The 22,103-nt window shown below is 40.7% G+C and overlaps 1 long non-coding RNA gene across 2 annotated transcripts in view; it reads left to right on the top strand.

Moving 5' to 3' along the window:
- LOC113594163 (uncharacterized) overlaps positions 1–22,103 on the top strand; it is a 303,171-nt gene that overhangs the window by 29,299 nt on the left and 251,769 nt on the right. For both annotated transcript variants that reach the window (XR_003414484.2, XR_008298032.1), the window contains exon 3: positions 12,594–12,734. This is a non-coding gene — a long non-coding RNA (uncharacterized LOC113594163). The remainder of the gene's footprint in view (positions 1–12,593; positions 12,735–22,103) is intronic.

A 22,103-nucleotide genomic window follows, 5' to 3' on the forward strand; every position in this document is an offset into this window, starting at 1 on the left:
CAATGTATCTAGTAACCTAGGTAAGTCACCTTACGTTTTGCCAGGTAAACCGACCAACCAACCAAGCCCTTAAAATGTTGAAGTTAAAATATATAACATCTAGAAACAGCTTTTCTCAGGAATGTTTAAATTCCATGGTTCAGTGTTCTGAATACAAAATAATTACATTCAAAATTCAAAGAAGTCAGCCTTACCTGTGTCACGACTGAGCAATCCTTTGGGATAAAGGAATAGACACCTATGTGTTTACCTTGCTCTGAATGTACAAAGAGAACTGCTTGGGAAGTGGTTTGTATGTTAACAACAATCCATGTACAATTTTTTCTTCTTGAATCTCAAAAACGAAAGTTTGCCTACTTATAGAGTGAGTGGCATCCAAAATATTGCTGATTTAAATGCAGTATTTTCTATTGCATTTTCACGAACTAAAGGAACAGCTTCTTAACGATACCAACAGATCATCATAAATTTGTATTTATGATTAAGTTGACTTCATGAAGAATACATTCATTTTTCTTTTTAAAAATTCTGACCTATAAAACAAATAGAAATCCTAGGTGAGATATGAGAATGGAAATGGAGCGGTGTTGAATGTGTAGGGAGAGAGTGAGGCCAACCTGGGGGTCCTGGTAGCTTTATCAATTAGCGAACCATATGGTCAGACCTCCTCAAGATAGGGAATCTTGTGCATTTGGACAAGATTTGTTTTTAGCCTCCCTTCAACATTTCCTTTGGTTTTCTTAGGAGCTTCAAGCTCCTGATATTTTATATGCTCTGTCATTCCTCCTTTTAATAAAACACATCTATCCCGGGTTTCATTCTGTTATTCTGCAAAATGGCAATGATTCAAAGAGACTTTGTATAAACTGTTAGAAAGCTGATGTGCTACCCTTTATGATGGCATAATGCTTCAAACTGGTGAAGACATTCCAGGCCCTAACAAAGGCCTCAACAAGTCAGATTCACTGACACGTTTAGGAAACCATAGATGTGAAATTCCAGCACTATCTATGCTTGGCATACTGAGGAGTGTTCAATACCGTAAATGAAAAAATATATATGTAAAAGCAAATACATCTGATAAGATGGATCCTTCTATTTCTGTAATATAGAAGTGCCTACCTGGACATAGAAAAAAAGTCATTTGATTTCCACCTGTAGAGATTATATGTTTTTAGGTAATTCCTACAATTAGGATCTTACAAGAATATTGGGAAACATCTTGTTTATCAAAGAAGGTTTGTTAAGAGTGCACATTTTGGTGGGGCTTCTGGCGCTCAGTCAGTTAAGCGTCCAACCTTGGCTCAGGCCATGATCTCATGGTTTGTGGGTTCGAGCTCGTCATTGAGCTCTGTGCTGACAGCTCAGAGCCTGGAGGCTGCTTCAGATTTTGTGTCTCCCTCTCTCTCTCTGTTCCTCCCCTGCTCATGCTCTGTCTCTCAAAAATAAAGAAACGTTAAAAAAATTGAAAAAAATAATGATTGAAGATTCTGGGGCTGTATCTCAAACCTGTTGGCTTAGACTCTCAGGCTAGCATGGCCCAGGAATCTGTAGTCTACCATGATTCTTATGTATTCTAAAGTTTAAGACCCCCTGTTCCTTCGGGACATGGCACCTTTGCACCAATGGTTAAACTTGGTTTGGTTATAACTAGGTTACCTTTTATAGTGGATACAATCATATGAAAAATCTGGAGAATCTGAAAATTTTCAGATTATAGAATGCATTTACTAATCTCTTTTTAATTACTCTCATTTTTTTTTTTTTTTTTTTAGAATCCAACTCTAATAATTACAATTTAAATTATTTAAAAGTACCCTCTGCTTTTCAGGGATTTCTAAAAGAAGGAAGGTAACAACCACAAAGAAAAGGTCAAGGACAGTGAGGATTTGCACCTTTCAGTCTTCCCTCCATTTCCTTGTGTCTTACAAACTCATTACATACAGAAATAAGTAAATAAATGAGTATTTGTCATAATAAATACATACATATACATATGTAGGTATTTTAAAAACATTTTAGTTTAGGTCTTAGCCATGCCATAAATTGAATGTGTAGACTAGAGTCAGGCAGTCCATCATTCAAAATGGGGGTTAAACTCTCTTATTTCCTTTTTTTTTTTTTTTAAATTTTTAATGTTTCTGTCTATTTTTGAGAAAGAGAGAGAGAGAGAGAGACAGTACCAGCAGGGGAGGGACAGAGAGAGAGGGAGATACAGAATCCGAAGCAGGCTCCAGGCTCTGAGCTGTCAGCACAGAGCCCAATGGGGTGCTCGAACCCGTGGACCGTGAGATCATGACCTGAGCCGAAGTCAGACGCCTAACTGACTGAGCCACTCAGGAGCCCCTTGATCCCTATTTTCAAACTGTTGTCCCTTCAGTGGGTGTCCGGAGTGGTTGCCAAACATGTGATGGGGTTCAGGAAATGCTACCCCAAAATATGGCACCTTGGCATGTTGACTATTTTAGGGTAAAGGAGTTTAGGGAAATGGAAGGAGCAGGAAGGTTACTGTGACCTTCTGTCCCACCCTCAACTCTTTCTCTTGAAACAGTTCATCATAGAACGCTGATGTGAGAGATGTCTTCCCTATACTGGGAGGGATGCCTAGGAGAATCCTGAGGAACAGGCCTTGCTAAGTTTCCCCCAGTTAAAAAAATTTTTTTTAATGTTTATTTATTTTTGAGAGAGAGAGAGAGAGAGAGAGAGAGAGAGAGAGAGAGAGAGAGAGAGAGACAGGGCAAGTGGGGGAGGAGCAGAGAGGGAGGGAGACAGAATCTGAAGCAGGCTCCAGGCTCTGAGCTGTCAGCACAGAGCCCAACGGGGGGCTCAAACCCACAAACTGTGAGATCACGTCCTGAGCCAAAGTCGGACGCTCAACCAATTGAGCCACCTAGGCACCCCGAGTTTCCCCCAGTTTAAACAGTTACCTCATACTCCTTGATCTATCATCTTCCTCTCTGGCTGTCCACTCATCATCAAACCTAACATAAAAATACTCTGGTTATTGTTTCTTCAGGTCTTAATTTCCTTATGAAGTGTCCCATGTCAAGTAAATCTTATATTAAAAAAAATTTATATTAAAAAAATTTTCTCCTATTCATCTCTCTTTGTCAGTTTAATTTTCAAATCTTGCCAGGGACCCTGGCATAAGAAAATAACCCTCTCCTGTCCCCAACATGGATAAGTGGAAGACCCAAGTATGCAGGGCCGCAGGCTCCCACTCTTGCCTTAAGCAAACCATGCTCACTTTAATGTTTGCTACATTGGGGGCCCATAAAAAGTACAATCGGAGCAACAACAACAACAACAAAACTTCAGATTTCAGTCTGATTTCAAGGTCAGAGAAATACGTCTGGGTTTTCTTAAGTGCTTAAAAGGATTAGAGTCTGCCCCACTCTAACAGCAGGGAAGCTTCTCTTCATATCTTTTTTTTTGGAGTAGTGTAATTCCCATTGGAATGGAGGGTAGAATTTCACTCTGTGTCACAAAGTTAGTAGGGAAAGAGGGTTCCTGTTTCCTAAGTTACTCTGATGAGGGTACTTATCCCCCAAGAAAGCTAGACTTATCCACTTAGAAAGCCACTGACAGTACCTGCTCTTTGTATGTGTGTTCTTCCCCAAGTTATTCATTCTGTCTCAGGTTGTTAATTAAAAAAAACAGGGCTGTTGATATTTACCCTTACCCTCTTCACAGTGAACTCTGTAATAGTGATTGATCGTAATAACCTGACAATCAGTTCGTATTCAAAAGATAGGCACTGTAAGCACAAATGGGATGTTTCTGATTTGATTGTGATAGTAATGAGGTACCAAATCAACAATTTTTCAAAAACAAATTTAGAAAGCTCAGCAAAATTTTTATGTGACTAAGTTAGATGTCTATCTGTAAAGGCAGCCTGGTCTGGGTCTAGGTCCAGTGCGTGGGATTCGACATGACTTTGATGTCAGCTGCTTTGATCTAGTCTCATACTCCATCTCAGTCACCCAGTCCCATGGGCATGCCTTAAATGCTAATACCAAGTATACCTGCATGCCTTTACCATCTCAATTTCAAGCATCTCATACTCATATCAATTCTTCAACCCCATTAGGACCTTTAATCCAAGAATGTTAATATATTTTCACTGTCCCTCAGCTCTGCCATGTCTTCACTTTCTTTGTTTCTTCATTTAGATCCCAGTCTCCATCATGATAATCACTCTGCTGCCTGCATTCTTGACACTTTTGTCTCTCTTCAGTATGTTTGGCAAAACTCCAACTCTGATAAATCTCTTTTCTCTGCACTCAAGCAACAGAGAAAAATATAACCATGATGACTAAGATCACTCTAAATATATAACCACATAGCTCTAGTTGGCTTGGCACATCCATGGCATTGCCCCTTTCAGCATTCTCATACTCCATATATTGTTGGAATTAGATTCAGCGGCACATAACAGAAACCCACTGATGGATCTTCTAATATAAAACACAAAAAGGTAGTACTTGGCTTCTTTAGCAGTCACACAAAGTCATGAGAGACCCAAGAAACTTCCATGTCTCTGCCCTGCCATGCTTTGCACTCAACTTCTATCCCTGAGGTAAGATAGATGGCTGCTGAAATGTCAATCACATCTGAGTTACAAGAAGTAGAAAGGAGGAAGGGGAGAAACAAATGAGGCCCCTCTGAACAGAAGCACTATTCTGGTAGTCTCATAGCATTTTTGCATACTTCTCTCTTGCCACAATTTAGTAGACTGGTCACACTTAACTGCAGGGGAGTTTGGAAAATACAGTCTTTCTTCTAGGTAACCAAGGGCCCAGCTAAAAATAGTTCTCTTACTGAGGAAGAAAGAGAAAATGGATATTAGGCAAATTATTGTTACATACCTTCCCTTCTCTCCTCAGATTTCAACCTCTCCTCTCCCTGCCCTGCCTCCCACTAAGACCTTGCTTATTTTGCTGAGAAACTAGAAGCAGTTGGAAGAGAACATTCACATACTTCCACCAGCAAATTAACCAACCAATTATGTTCAACTTCACTTACTCCTTTAGCTGTTGTTCCATTTCCCTGCTCTCCTTGGGAGTAAACTTGTCTATTGCCTTTTCCACTTTCAGTAGAATCTAGTGCAATAAGCCTTCTGTCCTCTGAAACTGGGTGGTCAAGGTTACCAACGACCTCCATGTTGTTAAATCCAAATCTGGTGGTCCTCATCTTACTGGATGTAGTCCTCCTCGTACTGACAAAGTTTCTCATTCGCTCGCCCTTGAAACTTTTCCATCTTTTGGCATTCAGTAGCACGCCACAGTCTCTTGGTTCTCCACCCGCCTCTCCAGCTATTCAGTCTCCATTCTCTTTCCTGGATCCTTTTCATCTTTATGACTTTAACATTTCCATTTGGATGTCTAACAGAAATCCCACCTTTAACGTGTCCCAAACTAAAATTCTTTGTCTAACTCTTACCTTCCAGTTTTCCCCATCTCAATTGGTAGCAACTCTATCATTACTATTGCTCAGGCCAAAAACCTTGAAGTCATCATTGCCTTTTCTCTTTGTTTTATGTTGCACCTCCTAACAGAAAATCCTGTTGGTTCCATGTTCCAAACATTTACATAGCCTGACCACGTACTTCTACTGTAAGAGCCTAGTGCAAACCCCATAATTTCTCACTGGACCAGTGTAATTAGATGGTCTGTTTTTGTCCTCTCCCTAGAATTGTCTTCTCAACATTGTAGCCAAAGTAACCCTTTAAAAATATGTTATATGCCACCACTTCTCTGATAAAGATATTTAAATAAATTCCCATTTTAGAATAAAACCCAAACTTCTTAGCCTCTTAACAAAACTTAACAAGGTCCTAACATGATCTAGACCCTGCTGCTTCTCTAACCTCATCTGCTATTTCCTTATACTTCCTTATAATCCAGTCATACAAACCTACTTGCTATTAATTAAATATATCAAGAACATTTTCAACTCTGGGTCTGTGCACTAGGCATATCTGCTGTCTGGGATATTCTTCCTCCAGTTATACATCTCATGCTGTTACTTATTCAGTTGTTTACTCATATGTCAACTGCTTGGAGAGCTCATATCTACTGCCCTGTTTATTTATTTACTTATTTATTTATTTTTTAAATATAATTTACTGTCAAGTTGGCTAACATACAGTGTATACAGTGTGCTCTTGGTTCTGGGGATAAGATTCCGGTGATTCGTCACTTACATACAACACCCAGTGCTCATCCCAACAAGTGCTCTCCTCAATGCCCATCCCCCATCCCCCGCCCCCCCCCCCTTAAGCCCTATTTAAATAGCACTTCCTTTCACTTTCTGTCACCTCTTCCTTCTTTGCTTTTTGTATGACCCTTAGCATCATCTGGAACGGTTGCTTGTTTGTTTGTTTCTTCTTTGACTTCCTCCATTAGAATGTAAATTTCAGTAGCATGAAAAGATCTTATCTTTTTTTCTCTTCACTTGTTTATTTCCAGCATCTAGAACATCGCCTGGCCTACAGTAGATATTTAATAAATATATATTAAATAATGATGTCTCTTGGAAACCAACTTGTGTATCGAGAGCTATGTTGCATACCTCCTGAATTCCTTGTGAGATCAGCTGCAGACCAGTTGTGTTTGGCCATAAATTAATTCCTTTAGGGCTCCTGCCCAAACCCTGCTCATACCCTGGATGGATTTTCTGGCCTCACTACTGTCAACATTCAGGATAGGGATAAAGGAACAGATGTGAGAGCTAGACACTCTGGCTCACAGCCACCTGATTGGAATCCCTTTGGAGTCTCCATGTTCTTCTCAGAATTTTTTGGGAATAGAAAAAAGGATGCATTACAAATTGAGAATAGAGTAAGTAAACCTGATGCCTGCCTTTTCGTATTTATTCATTACTCTTTGGTTACAACTATCTGAACATTCTTTTCATTTTGTGGGAATCCATCATGCTGTCCATCTTGTTGAATGTGGGTGTTATCTTACATTATGGAAGCCCAAAATTTCCAGTATTCTCTGTGCCTGGAGAAGAGGCTAAAGAGTGGGCACGTGACTCAGACTTGGACAATCTAATGTCTCCTGGTGACTTTAAATCTTCGTTGAACAACACAAAGATAATGGCACCAATATCATGAATATTGACATGGCCCAGGGGTGGGGGGCAGTGACATCTAGGGGTGAGTAGTTGCACTGTCTTATAGTAGTGTGGTCTCCTGGCTGTCTAGCCTCTGCGGTTACCTTGGTTCCTTTCCATTTTATAGGCTTGGCCTCCCAAGTTTTTGTTGATTCTGTCAAGTCTTTATGTCCTTCCAATAAATTGCCTTTGATTAAGACAACCAGAGTCAGTTTCTGTTGCTTGCATTCAAGAGCTCTTAACAGATACAGAAGGCTAAAACGACCGCATAACAAAAAACAAAACAAAAGGAAACTTTGTATGAAAACAACATGGTGACTTCTATATTACTTTCTATCATATGAAAATTAATGTTCATAGTACTAATTGGACTATTTTGGTGTAGTATCTTTATTATCTTAATAGTAGTGATGGATAATTTTATGTGTCAACGAGGCTAGGCCACAGTATCCCCAGATATTTGCTCAAACATTATTCTAGATATCTCTGTGAAGTTTTTTTTCAACACAGGATTAATATTTAAGACAGTAAACATTGAGTGAAGCAGGTTACTTTCCACAGTATGAGTGGGTCCCATTCAGTCAGTTGATGGTCTTAAGGCAAAGACTGACTGGCCCTGATGAAGTGGATAATCTATTAGCAGACTGCCTTTGAACTTGAAGTGCAGTTTTCCCCTGGGTCTCTGGCCTGCCGCCTACCCTGCAGATTCTGAACTTGCCAGCCTCCACAATTGCATGAGCCAGTTCCTTAAAATAAATCTCTCATTTTCTTTCTGTATACACATTGTATTGGTTCTGTTTCTCTGGAGAATCCTGACTAATACAATAGTTAAACATATAACACTGCGATAGGCACAGATCTCTGTTGTGTGTGCTAAATAGCTCCAATAATACTCACTCTATGGTGCAGTTATACACCCCCACCCCCTTGTTGGATTTGGGTGAAGATTCTTTATGGAAGGACTGGATGGCTCTCTGGGGTCCTGTATTATGCAGCTGGGAGCAGCAAGCCAATGTAATCTGCCTTATTTCTGTTATAATCTACTTTTGTAGATTTGCTATGAGTATCAAACAAATGAGATGGTTCATGCGATGGTGCCAGATGAACCATAGAAAATGGCATAAGTGCCATTTAATAAGGGGTGTGTGAGCATTCAGGAGAAAAACTTTGAAAGCAACGTTGTCACATCATGTCTCCATTCCACCAGCATGCTCCTCTGCCCAGTTTCCCCCGATTTAAAAAGTTAAACCAAGGAGAAGGAAGGAATAGCAAATCTTATCTGCTCTCAGTTATACTATTGCAGAAGTGTCTCCTTTCCTACGGTTCCTAGACTAATCCTTCTAAAGCAAATCTTCTCACACTACTTCCCCACCCTGGTAGATGTGGAGACATGCCACATCAAGAATCCTCCTTGATTCTCTGCAGCAGAGTGTGGTCCGTAGGTAGCATCAGCTTTCAGCTCCTTCAGGTGCTGCCTCAGCTGCAGACTTCCCCTGACCTTGACTCACCTGGATCCCTTCCCTGGAGGGCTACACCCAGGGCTGAGTGATGGAGAGATAAAGGCCTGGCTATTTCTGTTGGAAGCTGGCCAATTCTGAAGAGCCGTGCTTGTTCCTGAGCTTCCTACTGGGTTGGCCAAGGCATGGTTAGGCCTGCATCTTAGTTCTACTTTGCTCTTTACCCGTTCATGCTTCATCTCTCTTTCTTCCCTTCATGTGTCTTGATCCTTCATAAACATCTTACACCCCTTATGGTCCGTACCTGCTTCCAGAGAACCCAACCTGTTACACCATCTTTAATCCTTTAAATGGTTGCCCATTTGCCCCCCAGAGCTTCTCGACAGGAGTACGTGGTGGTGTGCCAGTCCAAATAGTGCCTGGCACGTAGTAGGGGCTCGATAAATACTTACTGGCTGTTGGTGTGCAGAGTTCCAGGATGAGTAGGAGAAACCCAGCCCCTCTCCTCTGCCACCTCCTGGAGCGTTAGTTTCTCAATGGAAATTAAAACATTAAAAATGTTCAAATAAACATGGATATCTTATAGACCAGGGCATAAATTCGCATGAATTTTAAAGTTGAAACATATGAATTTCAAATAATTTTGGCCCAAGCTGGAAGTTGCTTTAATCTTCAGCTTTCAATCCTGAGGGAAATATATTGGTTCTGTGTTATCAGGAAATTTATTAATAATCTGAGACGTTCTGATCTTCTGTATCCTGACCTACATAGTATAGCATAAAACTTTCCCCATCATCTGCTACCAGCATCTTTGCAGCCAGATCTCCTACTTTTCTGGACGACATGCTTCACTCTAGCTTTGCACACATGCCTTAAGTCACACCTTGCCCCCACTCCATCACCCTTACCCTGATGAATACTTTCATTTAAGAGTAAGAACGAAAGTCACCTCCCATGTGAACCTGAATCTCTTAGGCAGAGGCTGAACCATTGCCTCCTTTGGTCTCACATCGTGTCTAGTCTGTATAGTTTCAGTAGAACGTGTTTTGCTTGCTCTGTCATCTTAATCTGGTTACATTTTCCACTGTTGGAAGGTGATCCCACCTCCCCGCCACCACCAGTACAGAAACTACCTCTTCTTCATTTTCTTATCCCTGGTGTATCGTAGAGTACCTGGCACAGAGTAGGTGCTCATATTTGCATAAGTGAATGCAAATAGAGATAAAGGGTGATCTGTTACTGAGGTGTAGTAGCTAAAGAAATACTGGGTGGGGATATTTTTTAACTCGATTAACAGAGCTCTATATGTTTTCCCTTTATAGAAAATGTTACTTCTTGTAAAGTGTTCGAAATACGAAAGCACAAAGTTTATTTCCAACTGGAATAGATGATTTCAAGAAGGACATCTAATAATGACATGAAGGGTACACTATGGTACCCCCATTGCCGTGCATTCTCGGGGGCACTTTCAGATCCCTGCTTTTGTCATGATTAGGAAATTACTTCTGTTTCGCATTTTGGTTGTGAAAAATAATTGATGTGAGCTTCTTTCTCCCAGAGGGTTTGAGGTTGGCCAGGAGATCCAGATCTGCCTTCTGCAAGTGATGCTTGAAGTTTTCATACATATCGTGGGAAAACAACTGTTTTTCATTAGCTTAGCCTAAAATAAAAACCAGTTAGCCTTTTGAACATTTAATGAGTTATTTTCTTGGTTGCTTGGGTGGAACATTTCTCTGAAGTTGAGCAAATATATTAGAAGCATGTCCAAATCTGTCAAATGTGGTGTGTTGACTTTACCCAGAATTTTGCTATTAATAATTTCTTGATAAACGGCCCTTTAATCCTTCTGGTTTTGTAGACTGAACCTTTCTGATATCAAAGGATGAAGAAAGAGACACGGTAAACCCTTCTATAAACACTGAAGGGAAGTTGGTAGGAGGCTCTCTGGCCCTGATGTGGTTTGCAAAATACATCAAAAGAGAGCAATAGGAAATAATAATCATAAGGAAGAATGGAAAACTGTGGCGTAGATATAGTTTTCCTTTGGTGGGAATCTTACACCATCATACCATTTGACTGGAATAGTTAGGAATGGTAGGTAATAAATAGATTTTAGTATTAAGAAGAACTGGAATAATTAATTGTATCTTTCCATTTTATGACAAGTAGGCAGACCTACAAACCATATGTTTTCTCCTTTCTTTCAGCAATTTTATTTTGATTTTACTGTTCTTGGCAGTAAACTTACATTCTATAGGTTAGTTCATCTGCTCTATTTGCGACGACTATATGTGTCATAGTGTCATATAATAACCATATGATATGATAGTATATGTGTTTCTCTGCCAGTAGACAAAGCAAATGAAGTTATGGTTGTTTTTATTAACAAATACAGAATTTGCTGAGTAAGACTGGGACACAGACAGGATAAAGGATGAAAATAAACATAATTTGAGCTCGTTTTAAATGCACGGTGACATTTCATAAAAAATATACTTAGCTGCCTAACTTTTTGATAAAGCAAAGATTAGAGGAGTGAAACGTGGGAGTGATTCTATTAACGTTTCTGGTAGAGCTTCCTCTATTCTTAAGACCTCAAGAATTTTTCAGATACATACGCTAATAATTGTATAAAGAGGGCAGGGAAAAAAGCAATTTATTATGATGACTGGATTAAGTACTCTGGCACGGAACAGAGAAAAGCAAGCATCTCTGCAGATGGGAATGTGGCCACATAATGTTTTCAGTAACAGATTTCTATGGAGGATTTTTTGGCATGAGGGATGAACATTCATATTGCTGGAATTGCCATATGAGTTATATTGGTGGCTATTTTAAGATAAACTGGAACCTGTTAATTATTTCTTGGCCTCTATAGTTCTGATTTATGTATCAGAGGATGAGAAAGTTATAAGTTGTTGACATCTGTCCACTGCAGTATTATTAGGCCAGGTGTTCATGGTTGTGAAATCATTTGATAATTAAAAATTTTGCTTAGCATTTCCAAGGCAGGGGTTTAGAGTACACTGACCATTCCAATGAAGATGTTCTCATTAAGTCAATTCTGACTGGAGGGAGCAGACTAGAGCTCTCAGTAAGAAGGGGTATTCTTACCATTGTCAAATTTTCTGATCCTCAGAGCTTTATGAGGAAATGTGATAATAATAAGGTCAATCTCATAGTATGTCTACTATGGGAACTAAATGCAACTATGTATGTGAAGGGCACTTTGTAAATTACAAGGTACCAAACAGAATCTCTAATTACTTCTATTTCAAAACGAGTAATGTTACTTCTGGTAGATGCTGATGATGCAATGTACTGCATCCTGTCGGGCCTTCCGATTTTAGTGCCACTGAGGTGGACAGATCCATGCAAGTGACCAGAATCCCTCATCAAGTGTGGGAAGTGGCATCTTTCTACTTTGCTGCCTTAGAGGGCCTTTCTGGAGCCACAGACGGATGATCAGGCACCCAGAGACAGGCCTTGGAAGTGCGGGGAAGTTAATGCACTGTGGAGCAGTCTTGCCTCAAAGGCTAATGGAAGGCAGTGCGACTATTCTAGGCTTGTCGTCTGGTGAGACAAGTCTGAGGCTCCTTAGCAGGAGTGAGCTGTACTTGTCCACAGAGGTAACCAGCACATTAACATACAATTTTATTGTCTTTGCTTGCTCTCCTGGATTGCTTCTGCCTCTCCCTCACCTCTGCTTTCTGGGGCTGACTCCTATAAAACCATCTGCACCCCAGCCCTTGTCTCAAGCTTCGCTTTCTGAGATATTACCCTAGGCTGGCTAACTTCCTCTAGACATTTTAGCATAGTGCTAATGAAAAAAAAAAGACCTCAAACTGCTGCAAAAGGAGATATTTCTGTAAGCACCCTATGGAGAAGATTCTTGGCAGTGGGTTTTACCACCATACTGGAGGGATTAAGAGACTGCTGTGAAGATAGTCAAGGTATTTAGGACTTCTGAAGTTTCAGAGCTGTCGTCTTCAGTGTTTTTCAATCCTTTAATTACAGAAAAAGGTCCCAAATGTGGGGAGCAGGAGCCCAATCCGTTCTTCTTGAGTCGTTAAAATACTACTGGCTAAAGTACTGCTGTGATAAAGTGCTGTGGAGCGGGGTGACTAAGAGAAGGACGAACACACATCAAAGGAACAAGTAAGGAGGAACAAGTAGGAATAATGGGTAATTGAATCCCCACGCTTTTCTCTGCTCTGTGTTTCAGGGTTCCTTACAATCCAGTGTTCATCTTGCAACTGCTGGGAACTCAGTGTGTTGTTCACGCTGTGCTCCCCTGCAGCTGCTCAATAAACAATTTGCAAATGAGTGAAGACATTAACTGGATTTTGTCCCCTTAGGAATGTGGTGGGAGCACGGGCCCTGGACCAGAAAGTGGCAGAACTGTCTCAAGCCCAGCGTCCGTCACTAACCCAGGACACGGATTAATATTGGCAGCTCAACCAGTCACAGTGGTCTGGGTGCCCAGCAGTCAAATGGAGGCCTTTAATTGGTCTCAGAGTTCTAAGGAACCATGTTAAAGCACTGGGCTTTGAAGTCAGGCACAAGTGGGTTTGAATCCTGAGCATGTAAGAAGTGAGACCTTGTGAAAGTTAGTTTACTGTTCTAATCCTAAAGTTTTGATTCTTTCTTTTTCTTTCTCTCTCTTTCTTTCTTTCTTTCTTTCTTTCTTTCTTTCTTTCTTTCTTTCTTTCTTTCTTTCTTTCTCTTTCTTTCCCCTTCCTTCCTTCCTTCCTTCCTTCCTTCCTTCCTTCCTTCCTTCCTTCCTTCCTTCTTATATTTATTTTGAGGGGGGAGGGGCAGAGAGAGAGGGGAGAGAGACTCCCAAGCAGGCTCCATGCTCAGCATGGGATCACCAACCTGGATCACAACCTGAGTGAAAATCAAGAGTCAGACCCCTATGTGATCGAGCCATGCAGGTGTCCCAAGTTTTTACTTTCTTTTTTTTTTTTTAATTTGTTTTTCATGTTTATTTATTTTTGAGAGAGAGAGAGAGAGAGAGAGAGAGAGAGAGAGAAAGAGAGAGTGGGGAAGGGGTGGAGAGAGACGGAGGCACAGAATCTGAAGCAGGCTCCTGGCTCTGAGCTGTCAGCACAGAGCCTGATGTGGGGCTCGAACCCACAAGCCATGAGATTATGACTTGAGTCGAAGTTGGATGCTTTAACCGACTGACCCACCCAGGCGCCCCTCAAGTTTTGACTTTCTTCAAGGGATGTAATGATACTTTCCTCTCTGGGTTGTTAGGATGCTAACATTTAACATTTATAAAGTTTCTGTTACATAGTAGTCTTAATTTTTATTATCCTCTGCTATTTTCTTCTATTAGTGTGTTTTGTAAATCTCTATTTACCTGCCAAACTACCTAGGCTAAAGGAAATAGAAGGAGGAGAAACAGAGGACCAGATAATCCACGGCTTGGGAATAAACTCTTTAAATATCAAGGAGCTATTTCTATTTGGTGCTGTATATACAAATATTAAAGACATGCCATCAGTGAAATTGGCATGCGTGCCAGTGATTCATTTTCCAGAAAGACTAGTATTTTTGAACTTTGTTGAAACTGAACTCATTTTATTTTGGGTCCTCCAGATTTCTATTGCCTCTGTGTTGTTTTCATTTTCTCTGTCTTTGGCTTTTATGGGTATTCGGCTTCCTTCTGTTAAGAGCTTTCCCTCTCCTCCTCCTTTTGCCCCCCGAGGGCTTTGAGCCTCCCCGGGAGTTTGTGGTACCTTGGCGAGCGCTGTGTGGTATGTTTGTTCTTGTACTGACCTTTCCTGCCAGTTCCTGTGCTCTCCAGCCCCCTCCTTTAGAAAGAGCCAAGCATTTATTTGTCCATCAAGTGTTTTATTTTTGTAGCTCCTGAATCTTCCAGTTCAGTGGATGCATTCCGGGCCAGAGGCTGCCTAAATTACTTTTCAACAAACATTGTCCTCCGAACTCTCCTTCCTGGGTGGGAACTGAAAGATCGTTTGATGGGAGTGGGAGTGTGTGGCAACAGAACTGAGGAATAAGCTGGGGGTCTGCGCGAACTGGAAGCCGGGCCTTACCTGGTAATGTGCTTAGATTTGTGAAGACCCATTGGTGTTACAAAGAGTTCTCCTTATTTCAAATTAAACCCCTTACAAAGAAACATTTTTTTGCTTGGGAGGTTTATCCTGTTTCTGTGGCAAAAATAGCTCTCACTCTTCACCTCTCCCTATATCCCTTACATTTGCAATGGGAGATTTTGTATCTTCTCCCATGCGGGCAATCCTTGGCGGGGCTTGTGACTTTCTTTGACAAATGGAATGAATCCATCAGGTGATTGTGTGTGAATTAAGAGCCTGGTCTCAAGACACCTTATGTGCCTCTCCACTCTTCCTTTTGGAACACTGTCATTCGTTATGGGAACAGGCCTGGACAGCCAGGTGGAGGATGAGATCCTATGTGGACTAGAGTGGAGTCATTTCAGTTTCCCAGGCAAAACTTCAGATATGAAAGAGCTTAGCCAAGACAATCAAGCCTGCTCTCGATTGGTAGAACCATTTAAGTGACTGTAGACTCGTGAGTCATAATAAAGGGTTATTCTAAACTGGTACATTTTGGGATGGTTTGTTGTGCACCAGAGCTAACTGATTTGGGGTTTTATAAACCCACAAACACACATTATGTTAAATTGGTTGTTTAGATTCTAGATGGATAATGACAAGCAAGCATAACAGCAATTAGCAAGCAGGGATGTGAATAGAGGGCAAACATCCAGTGTGTAAGGATGTTTTTTCTGATGTTGTCTTTACGTGATCCCATTGACATCTTTGAGGATTCATGTTCTTTAGTGACTTTCATAGTAAAAATCTCAGAATGTCAACAACTACTATTTCAGTCTGCTGAGGAGGTCTCAGAATTGAAGCTTCCACTCTCCTTTTTTAGGACTTCCGTGTGTCCTGGGATATTGTGAAAGATGAGCCCATAGGACATATCAGATGAGGACCAAACTAGACATAAGGCACTGCTGTGGGATGGCCAAGGTAGAGGTGAAGTTTATTGGAAACATTCTATGTTTATCTTATACATCACATTAACTTGTATGGCTTTAATGAATTATTATTTTTTTTATGTTTATTCATTTTTTGAGAGAGAGAGCTGGCGCACGAGGGGGGGAGGGGCAGAGAGAGAGAGAGAAAGGCAGAATCTGAAGCAGGCTCCAGGCTCTGAGCTGTGAGCACAGAGCCCGATGTTGGGCTCGAACCCACAAACTGCGAGATCATGGCCTGAGCCAAAGTCAGGTGCTTAACCGACTGAGCCACCCAGGTGCCCCTAATGAATTATTTTTTTAAAAAGTCATCATTTGCTTGCAAACAACCAAAAGGCACAAGTAAAAGATGAAAATGCATAGTTTAGTTCTTATTCACTCAACGTTTAATCATGTGCTTATTGGCCCATACATGACACCAAAAGGTCTTTAGCACTAGAGTCTAAAAACAATGCAAACAGACTTGCTGTAGTAATTTCTTTCCTGAAATTTCTTTTTTCACTTGGCAGATTATTTTCTCTCCACAGAAAATAATGCCATAACCAAGGCTCCTTTTTCTTCATTAGGTAACAACGTCCAGATTTTACTGGCTTTATCCAAAAAAGGCAAATTTTTCATTGTTAGCCAAACTCAAAATACTCAGGGTAGAATTTGGTAAACTCAAGCAGAAGTAGTCTCCAGATTATAGAAGACATGTCTGCCTTTAAATGTTTTTCCTTCAGGAAATGTTAGTACTAATGTAAACTAATATTTTAAAATTTAAGATGGCCAGCTTTCTCATTTTTTAGTAGGGCTGCAAGATATTCCCACTTAGAAAAGATATTTGAGATTTAGGAGCGATAAAAGCTAGATAAAGAAAAACACTGTTGTGAATAATGTGCTTTCAAAAGGAAAATGTTCAGATTTTCACAGAGTTGCATACTGTTGGGCTGGTCAGCCGTGCCAAGATGAATCTGGAACTTAGCCCATCAGATTCCTTGGCTTCACTGAGCAGAGTCTCGCTTGTACCAGTGCTGCGGTAAAATTTTTTGCTATTTATTTAAGACACAAATCAACTTAGAAGTGTACATTTTAGGCCTAGGGAATCAAAACTAGTTCTGGCAAATTGGCAACACTAAGACGCTACTTAGAAGTCCGTGTTAAAGACTCCTTCTGGATAGAGGCATATAATCACATAGCCCGGTATTATTATATGTCAAGAGTCTGTGCCCAGATTGGGTAAAGGCAAGAGCACCCCTCCTCCTACCTCCTTGCGGAATGCCATCTCATGGTGGCTTATTTCTGCCTAGTTGTGCTGTGTACTACAATCTAGGTGGAGAAGGTGAAGTAATGTAAGGTTTGCCTTTTGGAGGCCGTATGTGTGTCCAGAGACTTATAACAGCTTCTCAGGGAAGAGCTGTTGTTTCCGGATCCGGAGCAAGTAGCCTGTGGCATGGAGTTCATCTCAAATAGCTGTTGGGTTATTTGGTTACAGAGGATGGCTATCCTTCATTCCCAAACTGGTCATTTCTGATTCTGTGTCAGTTCCCAATCATGGTTTTCCAGGTCTGAATTTAGTACTTCTTCTAAATCAACCTCGAAGTCATTGGTTCTTTATTTGGACATCCATGGAATGATTCAGGGGGCCTGTGAAACTCATGCAAGTATACTCAGACATCAGTATAAAGTGTGTAAGTGCATTTTTCTCAGGAGAAATTCCAAATCTTTCATTAGATTTTCCCAGGGATGTACTTTTCTTCCTCAAAGTTGTATCAGCATCACAAACTAGATTAAAGATCTTCCCAGAGAAATTGGCATGAAGGAACTCACTTATAACAGCTTATAATTACCACCCATAACACAATTACTGAGAAAGTTCTAAGCAGATAGTACTGACCCTAAGTAGTGGAGCTTTATTTAGGATATCAGACTTTGAATCTTTAACAGTCCCAGTTAATACATAGGAATTCTGAATTATTGTTAGGAAAATACATTGTAAGGAAATTATACAGAATTTAACAAAAAAATTATATCAATTAGGAATATTTTTTGGCTGTGTGTACCAACTACCTACTTAATAGTGGCTTAAATAATAAACCTTTTATTATCTCGTATAACATAATGAACGGAGGTGGATGTTCCCAGAGTTCTATCAGTGGCTTGTCAACTTAAGAACTTGTTATGAAATGAATGTGTTTTCTCAAACTTTGTAGGATGAAGCCCTAACCCCCAGTATGATGGTATTTGGTGATGGGACCTTTGGAGGTAATTAGGGTTAGATGAGGTCATGAGGGTGGGACCCTTATGATGGGATTAGTGCTCTTATAATAAATGATACCAACGAGCTTGCTGTCTCCACTGGCATGTACACAAAGTAGGGGTCATGTGAGCACATAGCAAGATGAGAGCCACCTGCAAGCTGAGAGAAGAGGCCTCAGAATGAAATCTACCTTATTGGCATCTTGACCTTGGGCTCCTCAACCTCTGAGAGAGAAATTTCTGTCAAATCACCCAGTCTATGGTGATTTGTTACGGCAGCCTGAGCAGACTAACACAGAGCTCTAGACTGACATTTCTGTAGTTCTCTTCTCCTCATCGTGCTTATAAAATGGCTGCCACACCTCTAGGCATCCCACCGCATAAGTGATTTCAACTAAGGGCAAAAAGCTAGGTAATAGCCATGGCAGTGAATGATTTCTCTTCATACCTTTTTTTTCTTTTATCAGATATGGAACGATACCTTCCTAGAAAACTTGTCTTTAGAGTTGCCCCCAGAAAATTTTTCGTTATATCTCAAAGGCAAGAACTGGGTCATGTGGCCATTCCTAAAAGTAGGGAGTCTGGGGGAAGTGAGGACCTGCTTTTCCAGCTTTTGAAAAGGGAAGTGGGAGATGGTCATGTGGGTCAGAAATGGCCAGTGGGCAGCACCGGTAGGATCTCTGATGTGGTTGCCAAAATGAAAAAAACCCACAAAACCCCGAGAGATCTCGCATAAAAACCTGAATTATGTCATCTTTTGAAAAATGAGAAAAGTCTGGAAATGCTGTAGCTGCGTGCATGGAAATGACAAGCCAGCACTCTGTAGCAGCTGCTCCGTTGGGATGGGGCGTGGCAACTGATTTTGCCACAGGCCTCATTATTCTTCATTTTCTTCCCATCACTGAGACTCTATTATTTGCCATTCCTCATTGTGTTTGCCTTGTTGTTTTTACTATATGAGGGATCCTTCATTGCTCATGTTATCTGGTTTACTCCTGTAGGCAATTCAGTTGAATTATCTTAAACAGTCAGAGTAAGGAAGAAAAGCATCCCACAGGGATTTGTTTTTGGGCCCCAGTTTTATATGTAAAGAAGAAAAATCTAATTTTTGTAAATAGATCGTTTAGTCTTAAGGCTCGTAGCTAATGTGAAAGTAGTTCATTTGACTCGAGATGTCAACTGGTCATACCCAGCAGGAGAAGGTAAAGAGGACAGAGAAATCAATTTGCATCTACCTAGAAAAGAAGATGATCAGATTCAGATAAAAAATAACACAGCTTTCGGGCAACTGGTTCAGTCGGTTCAGTCGGTTGAACATCCGATTTTGGCTCAGGTCACGATCTCACAGTTCATGGGTTCGAGCGCTGCATCAGGCTCTGTGCTGACAGCTCAGAACCTGGAGCCTGCTTCGGATTCCGTGTCTCTGTCTCTCTGTGCCACTCTCTCTGCTTTGTCTCTCTAAAATAAATAACATTAAAAAAAATTTAGGAAAATAACACAGTTTTGAAACAAGATAAATCTCAAATTTCCTTTAAAAAAGTTAGCAAGCTTGTTCACATGAGACCAGTAAGGGGGAAGCATGATATATAGTGATTTCAGAAGGACTGCCGTGGATTCCCACATGAAAACCTCCTTAAGATTTCAGAAAGCAGCGCTATGAAATTGGGGAAATTTTACTTGCAGTATTCTTAGGATGTCTCCAACTGATTTTCATCTACATACTGACTTCATAAACCCAGAGGATCAAAGTTGTACCACTCAATCCAGAATGATGTGGCAGCACCAATGCTTCCCTTTTTTTTTTTTTAAGTTTATTTACTTTGCAAGACAGCGAGAGAGAGAGAGAGAGAGAGAGAGAGAGCACACATGCTCTCTTTTGAGCGGGGGAGAGGCAGAGAGAGTGAGAATCCCAACCAGGCTCGTGCTGTCAGCGCAGAGCCCGACTCAGGGCTCGATTCTCTCACAAACCGTGAGATCGTGATCTGAACTGAAATCAAGAGTTGGAGGCTTAACCGACTGAGCCACCCAGGTGCCCACTTCCTGACTCTTGATAGTGAAAATTGTGCATGGGTTAAAAATCCACAAGTGTTTATGGATCAGGCCACTGTAGGCATGAGGGTCTCTGCTTCTATCAAATAGTCCCCATCCTCATAAAGCTTCAATAGTCTCCTAATTTATATGCATTAAATTATTCTTATTTTTTATTATATCATGTTTTACTTAATACATTTGATTTTAAAATGCTTCTTTAAACATAACTACTCAGGGCACATGAACAATGTACCTCAAAGCTTACAATATACACCAGCATCCAATCAAATATAAAATTACAAATCTTGGGTAATTTTTAATCATCTTAATCATTTTAATGGGTAATCATTTTAAGTGTGCAAGAGAATAATTAATAAATCTGACCCCCAAGATTCCTTTTAGGATTCTGGGATTCTGATTTTCATTAATGGTTATGGAGGAAAGGTAAAAATAGTTCCCAAAGTTGTGTAAAATGTCTTTTGTTCACTTATGCAAATAATCTGCCTTTACTAGGGAAAGCAGAACAGGGTTGACTATTTGTGTCTTATTTCTGCTGCTCTGCCATCTGAGGAAGCGCTGTCTTCTCTTCATGTCGACGTTTTACATCCGAATTTAGCCCAATTTGGAATTACAGAAGCTTCCCTGTGAGGTGTGTTGTTGTGTGAAATAATTCATTTAAAAATGTATATACATTAAATCTTACCTGCTGAGCTCATAAGGCTGACTCCAGCAAGCCACTCACACTCGCCTCCATTTTGGTCTGCTAAATTCCTTTCACTCCAGAAAGATTAATGTCTTTCCTGTTTGGGTATACACTGGCTGTATTTTCCCCTGTTCTCTCTTACTCCATTTCTTTCCTTTGCCTGGAAAGCCAGTTGTTTCATATGTCACTCCCATCGTAATCAAAACAAAATTTCAAGGTCCAGCTGAAGACTTAACCTCCCCCAGGAAGTTTACCTCATCTTCAGCATCATTAACATCCCTTTTCACTGAGTTGCAGCACTCTATACAGACTTGCCGAGAACATTATTGCTCTGTGGATGGAGATGATATGCTCCTCAAGGACAAGGACGGAACATTTTATTTCTGTCGTAGCCTTCACACTGCCCGTCATAGCACTGAATACAGACTGGGGACACCATAAGAGCTGGTGAATAATACTAACCTGACATCTTCAAGCAGAGTTGAGTGCGTCCTTTTTTCTTATCCTATGAAGCCCTGTTCAGAGCTCTCTTGCAACGGGCTATAAATACTTGTTTATAACCTGTCTTCCGTACCCCTCAGTAAATCCTTGGTGACTTGCAAGTGTATTCTCTTCATCCTCCAATCGCCAGTGTCTTTCACATTGTCTTTCACATTGCTAACTACACAGTAGGCTCTTAGTAAATGTTTGTTGACTAAATATGTGTCCTGTATCTTTTCAGGTTAGAATAACTAGGATCACGAAAGACAATTCAGTTAATAAAGTGACATCGGTAGTGCTAGATGCTGGTGAAACAGACGTATATATGAGAATGGCAATTCTGATCAGGAAGGAATTTGCTGTATTCAGAAAAAGGGAGAACTTGTCAGGATAAACGATGTCTTTGGAAAAGTTGCCTTATGTGAGTTTGGAGCCATGGCCTTGAAAGGTTGGGATTATTTTGCATGTTGTGTTCCATTAGATGTAATGAATAATTTAGATATTCATGACTTGGTCCGTAAAATGCTTAGAATAAAGCTGTGGTCACAATGGAGATATTATTGAATTCTTATATTTCTGTCATTACAAGAGAAAAGGTGGAATTAGGAGGAGTGTGAGAGGTCTTGCAGAGGAAGAACACTTGAGATTGTAAGAGAAAGAGATGAGTGATGGATAAAAGAGGATAAAAGGCAATGTATGGTGCCTCTTGCCTGTGATTTTATCCACTGGGGTGATCTTAACCAGAGTAGATAAACCAAGAGTGGTAGGAGTCCACTAGTTGACCACCTATGTCTATTGTCTCCCTGCATGGAGACTGGATTTTGGGAGGGTGTGTTGAATGGATTACACTTCCTAGCCCTTGTAGTTTGTGTGTCCACGGGACAAACTGTGTGATGGCCCGACGGTCTGGTCTGGACCAGGGCTTTGAAGGAGATGTGTGTGCCTCCTCCCTACTCTCTTTTTCTTTATACCAGCTGGACATAGATGATGATGATGAGGCATAGGTATTCTAGAGCCACAAGATAGATGGAGATGGAGCCTGGGC

This window comes from Acinonyx jubatus, chromosome C2 (assembly GCF_027475565.1).
Source record: "Acinonyx jubatus isolate Ajub_Pintada_27869175 chromosome C2, VMU_Ajub_asm_v1.0, whole genome shotgun sequence".
Taxonomy (NCBI): Eukaryota; Metazoa; Chordata; class Mammalia; order Carnivora; family Felidae; genus Acinonyx; species Acinonyx jubatus.